Source organism: Capricornis sumatraensis, chromosome 1 (assembly GCF_032405125.1).
Source record: "Capricornis sumatraensis isolate serow.1 chromosome 1, serow.2, whole genome shotgun sequence".
In the NCBI taxonomy this organism is placed as follows: Eukaryota; Metazoa; Chordata; class Mammalia; order Artiodactyla; family Bovidae; genus Capricornis; species Capricornis sumatraensis.
Window position 1 is genome coordinate 29,941,242 of NC_091069.1, and position 9,930 is coordinate 29,951,171.

Consider the following 9,930-nt stretch of genomic DNA (forward strand, 5'->3'; position numbering starts at 1 on the left):
CACCTTGAGTGAAAGAATGATGCACAAACATTTAAATTTATGGCAACAAGCAAAAGTAATCATTATTATTATTTTTATTGTAGAAATCTGTGTAAAGATTTCATCTAGAATGGCTATCACATAGAATATTTATAACCCTGGATTGCTGTCAATTTTTCTATCATAAAAGGGAATTTAAGAAAGTTCAAAATTGCCCTCACAGATAAAGAAGGAACCCTAAGAAAATATATTACTACTACACATGGTATGCTGCAGTCCTTGGGGTCACAAAGAGTTGGATAGGACTAAGTCACTGAACTATAACAAAATTTTCATCTTGCTTTTCTGGAAATACATTTGTATTCCCCAAATTCTTAAAAAACAGAGAGGAACATTTCTTTGTAAGTTGCTTCAAACCTGAGAACACACTGAGAGAGGAGGGCCTTCTTGGCAGAAAGAGACAGAGGAGACATTATGTCCCAGTGGGCTGGGGCAAGTACAGTCCAGCTGCCACCTGGCTCTTCACAATGACCCTTGCTAACAAGAAAAGGAAAACAAAGCATGGGCCCTTTTTCTTCTTCCTTTTGAAAAGAGCAACATTGATATCCAGACTGTTCCAACTGAACATCATGACATTTTAGTGGAAAAATGCATATGTGACTTGCAATATTTACTGAGGTCAGAAACAAGCCAGGACTCTTTTCAGGGGAAAAGTTAAGTTTCAGACAGAATTGAGGTCAGAGTCTGATTTAAGTTAGGGCTAAAGAAGGGAGTCAACTGTTCTAAATTCTCCAATCAACCTCCCTTGATGTTCAAGCACTAGAAATAACTATTCTCTCTCTCTCTCCAGCCACATCAGTGTCACTTTGTAACAGTTCAGCTTCAGTAAGTCACCACTTAGGACTCCATGCTTCAGAAGGTCACTGTTAAATTCAGTGTTTGAACATAGCATATCCATCCCTTATCCCTTCCCCCGGACGTTCCACCTGGAAATGTGGAATGCACTAAGCAGACTTTTTATATCATAGTCCCAGGTTGGCATCATATGTAACATAAGAACGTGATTTTAAAATCTATTTCCACTAGCTAGTGGTCCCAAGTTTTCTTTTAAAACTGTCTATGATTCTCCACACCCTCTTCAGCATTTAGCCAGGACATGGAAGCAACCTAGATGTCCATCAGCAGAAGAATGGATAAGAAAGTTGTGGTACATACACACTATGGAGTATTACTCAGCCATTAAAAAGAATACATTTGAATCAGTTCTAATGAGGTGGATGAAACTCGAGCTTATTGAACAGAGTGAATTAAGCCATAAAGAAAAACACCAATACAGTATACTAATGCATATATATATGGAATTTAGAAAGATGATAATGATAACCCTATATGCAAGACAACAAAAGAGACACAGATGTATAGAACAGTCTTTTGGACTCTGTGGGAGAAGATGAGAGTGGGATGATTCAAGAGAATAGCATTGAAACATGTATATTATCATATGTGAAACAGATCGCCAGTCCAGGTTCAACACATGACACAGGGTGCTCAGGGCTGGTGCACTGGGATGACCCAGAGGGATGGGATGGGGAGGGAGGTGGGAGGAGGGTTCAGGATGGGGAACACATGTACACCCATGGCTGATTCATGTCAATGTATGGCAAAAACCACTATAATATTGTAAAGTAATTAGCCTCCAATTAAAATAAATTAATTAAAAAATAATAAAACTGTCCATTAATTTTTAAACTATAATTTTCATAATATACTGCTCAGCACTTCTATATGTTTATGTTTGGGCCCAGCCAGTTGGGGTTGAGGTTTGCAATAGTTTCAGCCCTGTGATAAGAAATCTACTTTTACTCTGATAATTAATGTCCATTTATATAAATGAATAATTTTATTTTTTATAGCTGTGATTTCTAATTAGTGATTTACCATTTTGCTTTTCTTATTTTGAAGGTTTTATCTCTTTAAACATTGTCATAATTGTTTGGAAGATTATTTCAGATAATTCATAGTTCTTGGAGTTAGCTTAAGAGCCGTAATAAGATATCACAAGCCATATGGCTTAAATAATAGAATTTATTTTCAGACAGTTCTAGGGGCTAGAAATCCAAGATAAAGGTGCCAGCAGGGTTGGTTTCTGCTTAGACCTCTCTTCCTGACTTGCCTGCAGCCTCCTTCTGGCCTCCCACATGGCCTTTCTTCTGTGTACAGATGTAGTGAGGGAGAGAAAGAGATCTCTTTTGTTCATCAGTCTTATTGGATTACAGCAGCATTTAGTCGTTCGTTCGTCTCTGACTCTTTGCCACCCTATGAGCTATAGCCCTCCAGGCTCCTCTGTTCATGGAATTCTCCAGGCAAGAATACTGGAGTGGGTAGCCATTCCATTCTCCAGGGGATCTTCCTAATCCAGGGATTGAACCCGGGTCTCCTGCATTACAGGCAGATTCTTTACCACCTGAGCCACCAGCAAAGTCCCACTTAACATTAATTATCTCTTTAAAGGCCCTATTTCTAAATGCAGTCACATTGGGGTTAGCAGATAAATATATAAATATGGTTGGTACACAATTCAGTTTATGAAAAAGTTCAAAAAATGTGATTTGCTCAGCATGCTGACTAAGACAAACTATAAATTAAAAATGAAAACTCTAAAAAACACCTTTAAAACCTGATTACAATGTTCAAAGGGATAAAAGAAAAAAGAATCAAAAGTTGATAATTGAATAAAATTTCCAAAATTGAAAATTCTAATTACAAAATTAACTAAATACACCCTTGTCATTTTTGGTAGAGATCTCATTTTCAGTTTAATCCATATCCATTAAATGTGCTCTAGATGATGGAGGAATCCCTACAGGGCAATTTTGCACTTTACTTTCCATAGTTCTTAATGTTTTAACCATTCTGGATGTGTTTTGTTTTTTTTTTTCTGGATAGATTCTTGCCCAAGATTTCTACAATATATTGATTACTTTTAAGATTTTTTTTTAAATGTGGACCATTTTTTAAAGTCTTTATTGAATTTATTACAATATTACTTCTGTTTTATGTTTTGGCTTTTTGGCCTTGATGCATCTTAGTTCCCCAGTCAGGGATTGAACTCATGCCTCCTGCATTGGAAAATGAAGTCTTAACTGTGGATCACCAGGGAAGTCCCTGGTATTTGGATTTTGAACCACAGGGTCTGAAATTTAGATCCCAGTAGAGATCTAGAGAATCTAACAAAGACTGATAGATGTATGTATATAAATAAGTACATTAGATTATCCATACAATATTATTAAATATCATATAATAATATTTCACCAATAACTTTCTCAAACATACTCAAGGGACAGTCTTTTTTAAAATATGTTAAAATTTAACACATGTATATAATTCTTTAAGAAATTTTGTTAAATTCCATAATCCAATGAAGATGTTCCACAGTATTCAGTTTTCTTGCTGCCATAAAAATAGTAACAACATATCGGTAAAATGGTAATGGTGTGGGGGAAGGTAGTAGTGTATTTATTAGGATAAGATGATAGTGGTCTGTATGAAATGCATTTGTTGTGTGACTGTTCAACTGATCTATTTAACTGTTCAAATGGTGGAGCCTGTGCACTTAATGCCAAGTTTTTGTTACAGATTAGTTTTTCCGTAAAAACAATTTTGAGCCAATCAGTAATTTCTAGGTTTTTTTTGTTAAAACTGTTAGAGTTCAAACTTTCGCATTCTATTAAAGTTCAGCCTTAAAATGACAGGCTTCTTTAAAGCCTTACACACACTTGTGAAAGCTTTAAATTGCATGGGTCTATTGTTTGTCTTTACTTTGGCCCCTGGTGCAAAGAGCCAACTCATTGGAAAAGATCCTGATGCTAGGAAAGATTGAGGGCAGGAGAAGGGGATGACAGAAGATGAGATGGTTGGATGGCATCACTGACTCAAACATGAGTTTGAGTAAGCTCCAGAAGTTGGTGATGGACAGGGAAGCCTGGCATGCTGCAGTCCATGGGGTTGAACTGGACACGACTAAGCAACTGAACAACAGCAAATTGTTGATATTTGATTAAATCTTGATTTTGTGATCCTTTCTCAATACCAATATCAGTCAGGTTTTCAGTACAAGATGGGAGAAATGCAGAGGAACACATCCAAGGTTGTTAATGTGAGACAGACACTGGAGCATGTGCTTAAATCTCTTGATTTATTTTATATCTACAGAAACTAATCAGAGGTACATATAATATCATTTTACAATCATCACAAATCAGGACATTGAGTCTCATGGAAATAGACCACACCAAATCATCCAGCTACCAGTGCAAGACTAGAAAGGGTGGCATCAAGATGGCAGAAGAGGACGACCTAGAGTCCACCTCCCTCCACCAGCACATCAAAACTAAATATAGAGCCACCTGAAGACTAGCACAATAGCTCCTCTATATGCAAGGTAATTAAAAACAAAAAACAAAACAGAAACCTACACAGACTCTGACATGACAGGAGGAAGAACAATCAAGTTGAGACCCATATTTCTAGCAGGTGACCCAGAAGAGAAGTGCGATATCTTGGGCTCAGGGATCCTCCTTAAGAACAGGGCGTTCAAGCCCTGGGGTCTGGCATGAAGAAGACGATTCCCCTTGGCTAGTTTGAAAACCAGTTGCACTTATCAAAGGGTGTTTGAATCTCAGCTTTTATTTCAAAGTATATACTTTTTACAAAAAATCCTTTTGTCTTTGAATGTAAAACTCTAGTTAGTAACATGCAATTCAAGATACATCCTCATAATTCAGTCACACTTTGCAAATATAACTTTCATCCAAACCTTTTTTTTCCCTCAGTACCTTCTAGCAATTGTTACTTTGAGTAACATGAGAGAAGAAATTGTGGAGGGAAACTTTTTGTTTTCAATGTGGGAAAGAAATGTGTAGGTGAAGTTTTGAGAATGGCTGAATTTTGGGATTATACTAGCCGAAGTATACAGGAACAGGCCAAATACACATTGAATTCAAGAGAAATTATTGCAAAATACGTCATATTTAATGTACCTTAAAATTTGTTCTCTGGTTTGGATCCACAAGGAAAATTGGAAATAACACAATCATCTATACTATTAACTGTGGAAGCAGACCCCAAATCCACTTTAATTTAGCTATGTCATGCTCATGGCAAGAAATTCTCCCTCAGAAAAGCCTCTGTAAATGATACTGATATCATGATTCCTAATGTCTGATAGACTTTAGTTTAGCCTCAGTGTCTCCATTTGAAGGAGCGACATCTTTAGAGGCAAGACTGTACAGGCATTTCACAGGCGCATAGCATGGAAAGTTCAGTTGTGATGACTACTCTCCTTACATTTTTCAAAGCATTAAGTGTTAGTCACTCCGTCCTGTCCAACTCTTTGAGACCCAAGGATCAAACCCAGTCAGACAGTAAAGAATCTGCCTGCAGTGCAGGAGACCTGGGTTCAATTCCTGGGCTGGGAGGAGCCACTGGAGAAGGGGCTACCCACTCCAGTATTCTTGCCTGGAGAATTCCATGGACAGAGGAACTGGTGGGCTACAGTCATGGGGTTACAAAGAGTTGGACACAAGTGAGTGACACTTTAGATTTTTCAAAGTAGTTCCAATTTCAAAAGCTATGTTCCAGTGTCATTTTATATGCTTTATTAAGCATAGTCCCATGATTATCAGTTCAGTTCAGTCGCTCAGTCATGTCCAACTCTCTGTGACCCCATGAATCACAGCACGCCAGGCCTCCCTGGCCATCACCAACTCCCGGAGATCACTCAGATTCACGTCCCTCGAGTCAGTGATGCCATCCAGCCATCTCATCCTCTGTTGTCCCCTTCTCCTCCTACCCCCAATCCCTCCCAGCATCAAAGTCTTTTCCAATGAGTCAACTCTTCGCATGAGGTGGCCAAAGTACTGGAGTTTCAGCTTCAGCATCATTCCTTCCAAAGAAATCCCAGGATTGATCTCCTTCAGAATGGACTGGTTGGATCTCCTTGCAGTCCAAGGGACTCACAAGACTCTTCAACAACACCACAGTTCAAAAGTATCAATTCTTCAGTGCTCAGCCTTCTTCACAGTCCGACTCTCACATCCATACATGACCACTGGAAAAACCATAGCCTTGACTAGATGGACCTTAGTTGGCAAAGTAATGTCTCTGCTTTTGAATATGCTACCTAGGTTGCTCATAACTTTTCTTCCAAGGAGAAAGCGTCTTTTAATTTCATGGCTGCAGTCACCATCTGTAGTGATTTTGGAGCCCCCCAAAATAGTCTGACACTGTTTCCACTGTTTCCCCATCTGTTTCCCATGAAGTGATGGGACAAGATGCCATGATCTTTGTTTTCTGAATGTTGAACTTTAAGCCAACTTTTTCGCTCTCCTCTTTCATTTTCATCAAGAGGCTTTTTAGTTCCTCTTCACTTTCTGCCATAAGGATGGTGTCATCTGCATATCTGAGGTTATTGATATTTCTCCTGGCAATCTTGATTCCAGCTTGTGTTTCTTCCAGTCCAGCATTTCTCATGATGTACTCTGCATAGAAGTTAAATGAGCAGGATAACAATATACAGCCTTGACATACTCCTTTTCCTATTTGAAACCAGTCTGTTGTTCCATGTCCAGTTCTAACTGTTGCTTCCTGACCTGCATACAGATTTCTCAAGAGGCAGGTCAGGTGGTCTGGTGTTCCCATCTCTCTCAGAATTTTCCACAGTTTCTTGTGATCCACACAGTCAAAGGCTTTGGCATAGTCAATAAAGCAGAAATCGATGTTTTTCTAGAACTCTCTTGCTTTTTCAATGATCCAGTGGCTGTTGGCAATTTGACCTCTGGTTCCTCTGCCTTTTCTAAAACCAGCTTGAACCTCAGGAAGTTCACGGGTCACATATTGCTGAAGCCTGGCTTGGAGAATTTTGAGCATCACTTTAATAGCATGTGAGATGAGTGCAATTGTGCAGTAGTTTGAGCATTGTTTGGCATTGCCTTTCTTTGGGATTGGAATGAAAACTGACCTTTCCAGTCCTGCGGCCACTGTTGAGTTTTCCAAATTTGCTGGCATATTGAGTGCAGCACCCATGATTATAGGTTTTCATAAAAAAAAATCAAACATATACAAGTACCAGCATACTTCAGAAATATTGTATGTTCGAATCCAGAGAACCAATCGGATATCAATCAAATATCACAATAAAGCAAGTCATACAAATTCTTTCCTTTTCTAATACATACACAAGTTATGTTTACACTATATCATAGTCTATTACGTGTGCAATAGTACCATGTCTAAAAAATAGTGTATATATTGTAATTTTAAAATGTTTTATTGGTTAAAAAAACAACATGCTAATAATTAACTGAGTTCAGTGTGTCACAGTAATATCAAAGACCACTGACCATGGATCACCATAGCAAATATTACAATAATGAAAATGCTACAATATTATGAGAATTACTAAAGTGTGAGATATAGAGATGAAAGAGCAAATGCTGTTGGTATAATGAAGCTGATAGACTAGCTTGCCTCAGAGGAGCCACAAACCTTCAATTTGTAAAAAATGCAGTATCTCTGAAGCACAATAAAGTAAAGCACAAGAAAATGAGCATTAGCATATCCTCTTAAAGAATATTAATAAAGGAACTTGAGCAGGTGCCTTTTAGCAGGTCTAGTTGAGCTGTTGAATCTCTCAATGTGAAAACCACACACCAAGAAACCACCGTATCACACTAAACCCTCAAGTCTATTTATATACATAAAGCAGCCTTCTGAGTGTTTGTCACATACTAGGTACACACAAATGGAAATTTTATGTATTAATATTTTCATTCTGAAGGCTCCTCTACTTTTCCAGGAAATATATAATGATATACATTGTGAAATATTAAGAACATAGAGCATGTAAAATTTTAATGTGCACACAAAAGTCTTTTACAACCTTCTCACTCACTAAGTGGTCCCACATTAAAATAAAATAAATCTTCACCCAAAGAGAAAGCACTTAAAATGTGCAGCCTTTTCAGAGTTGAGTCCCACAAAGAATTAATTTTTCTTAATAGTGTCAGATATAATAAAACCATTGGTTTCAAGGAAAAAATAATTAAAGCAATTAGCATGATGTTTTACTTTCAGTATTTAAAAATCAGCTATTTCTTATGATCAGTAATTTGGGATTCCATTAGATTTTATGATACTAAATATAGACTTACACAATAGATACTAATGACTGGACTCTCAGATACTTACTTAGGTTGTAAACCAGGATATCTGCCAAGAACATATGTTCTTAAAAATTATGCAGAGAATGCAAAATGATCATGAAGTTGGGCATGCATAATAAACACAGATCCTACCAAATGATGTTTTCCACGTGTTTCATTTCTTTCAAAGCCAGAGTCATCTTACACAGAAACAGTCAGTTGATCAGTTGTTTTTATCTATTCATTTCAGTATATTTGCTCATTTCAGTATGTATTAGTACATCCTATGAACTGAAGTGAGTCAAGTGAAAGTTGCTCAGCCCTATCTGACTCTTTGTGACCCCATGGACTATACAGCCCATGGAATTCTCCAGGCCAGAATATTGGAGGGAGTAGCTGTTCCCTTCTCCAGGGGATCTTCCCAACCCAGGGATTGAACCAAGGTCTTCCACATTGCAGGCAGATTCTTTACCAGCTGAGCCACATAGGAAGCCCAAGAATACTTGAGTAGGTAGCCTATCCCTTCTCCAGCAGATCTTCCTGATCCAGGAACTGAACCAGGGTCTCCTGCATTGTAGGCAGATTCTTTACCAGCTGAGCTACCAGGGAAGCCCTGGTTCTTTGCACCAGGGATCTTAAAAAATAAGTAAGAAGAAAAAGTGGTCCTAGTTCCTGTCCTTAAAGAACTAGCAAAATAGATGGAAACAGTATAAAATAAAATAAGTATACTTCAGTGTGCTAAAGCAGTATTACTGTAAGGAATATGTAGTGGGCACTGGGAAACTGCATTTACTTGCTGAAGGTGATCTGCAAAGGTTTCAGAGAGGATGTTAAAATGAGCCAGATGGGATAATGGAAACAATTCAGTAGAGAAGAGAAAGGTCACACGGAGAACATCTTCCATGTCTCTGCTGACAGGAGGGTATTTTAAATCTGTGCTTCTCAACACATTTTCCTTCAAGAACCAAAATCAGAAGCCCCTCAAGCACATGTGTAGGTTTCTGGATTTCACTTGGAACTACCAAATCAGAATCCATAAGGATGTGGCTAACACTCAGGCTTACCCTGTAGCTTTCTAGGACTTGTATGCAGTGTCTGATGCACAGAAAGGACATTGATGTATCACTTAGAGCTAACAGTAGTCTCTCATGAAGCTATTCCCACCTCCTCCTTATAAACTACCACTTACAAAGTCTTCTGTTCAAAAAATCTTTTTCTCCCTGTTTAAATTGCTTTAAATCATTTACATTTTTAAATAACAAAAATAAAACAAAACAAGTAGCTTAATCAGAGTTTATGATGACAGACATTTTTTATGCTTTTCTTCAATAACATCAGCTTCTTAAAATCTAGGTCATTTTCAGAGCTGTGTTAATTTTTCCATTCATTGCCGAAGGGAGAAGAGAGATTCTAAGTATTAGTACTGGTTGGGGGCAGTTAGGTTTCTAATGAGCAGAAATGTTTCCCTGCTCTTCAGTGAATAGCATGTATAGTTATTTAAATTAGTCCACACCAATATCTCTATTATGATAATAGTAATAATAATAAATCTCTACCATTATTTGCATATCACATTTAAGATAAAATCTAGAATATCTTTTAAAGTAGAAACACCTGGCTATAATTTGCAATACCTCACAGTAAATTTCAACTCTTATCTATTAATAAATAATTTAAATCTGATCATATCTCTCTGATCTAAATAACAAATTTCCCCTGACTCCCTTCTTAAATTTAGAAGTCTTCT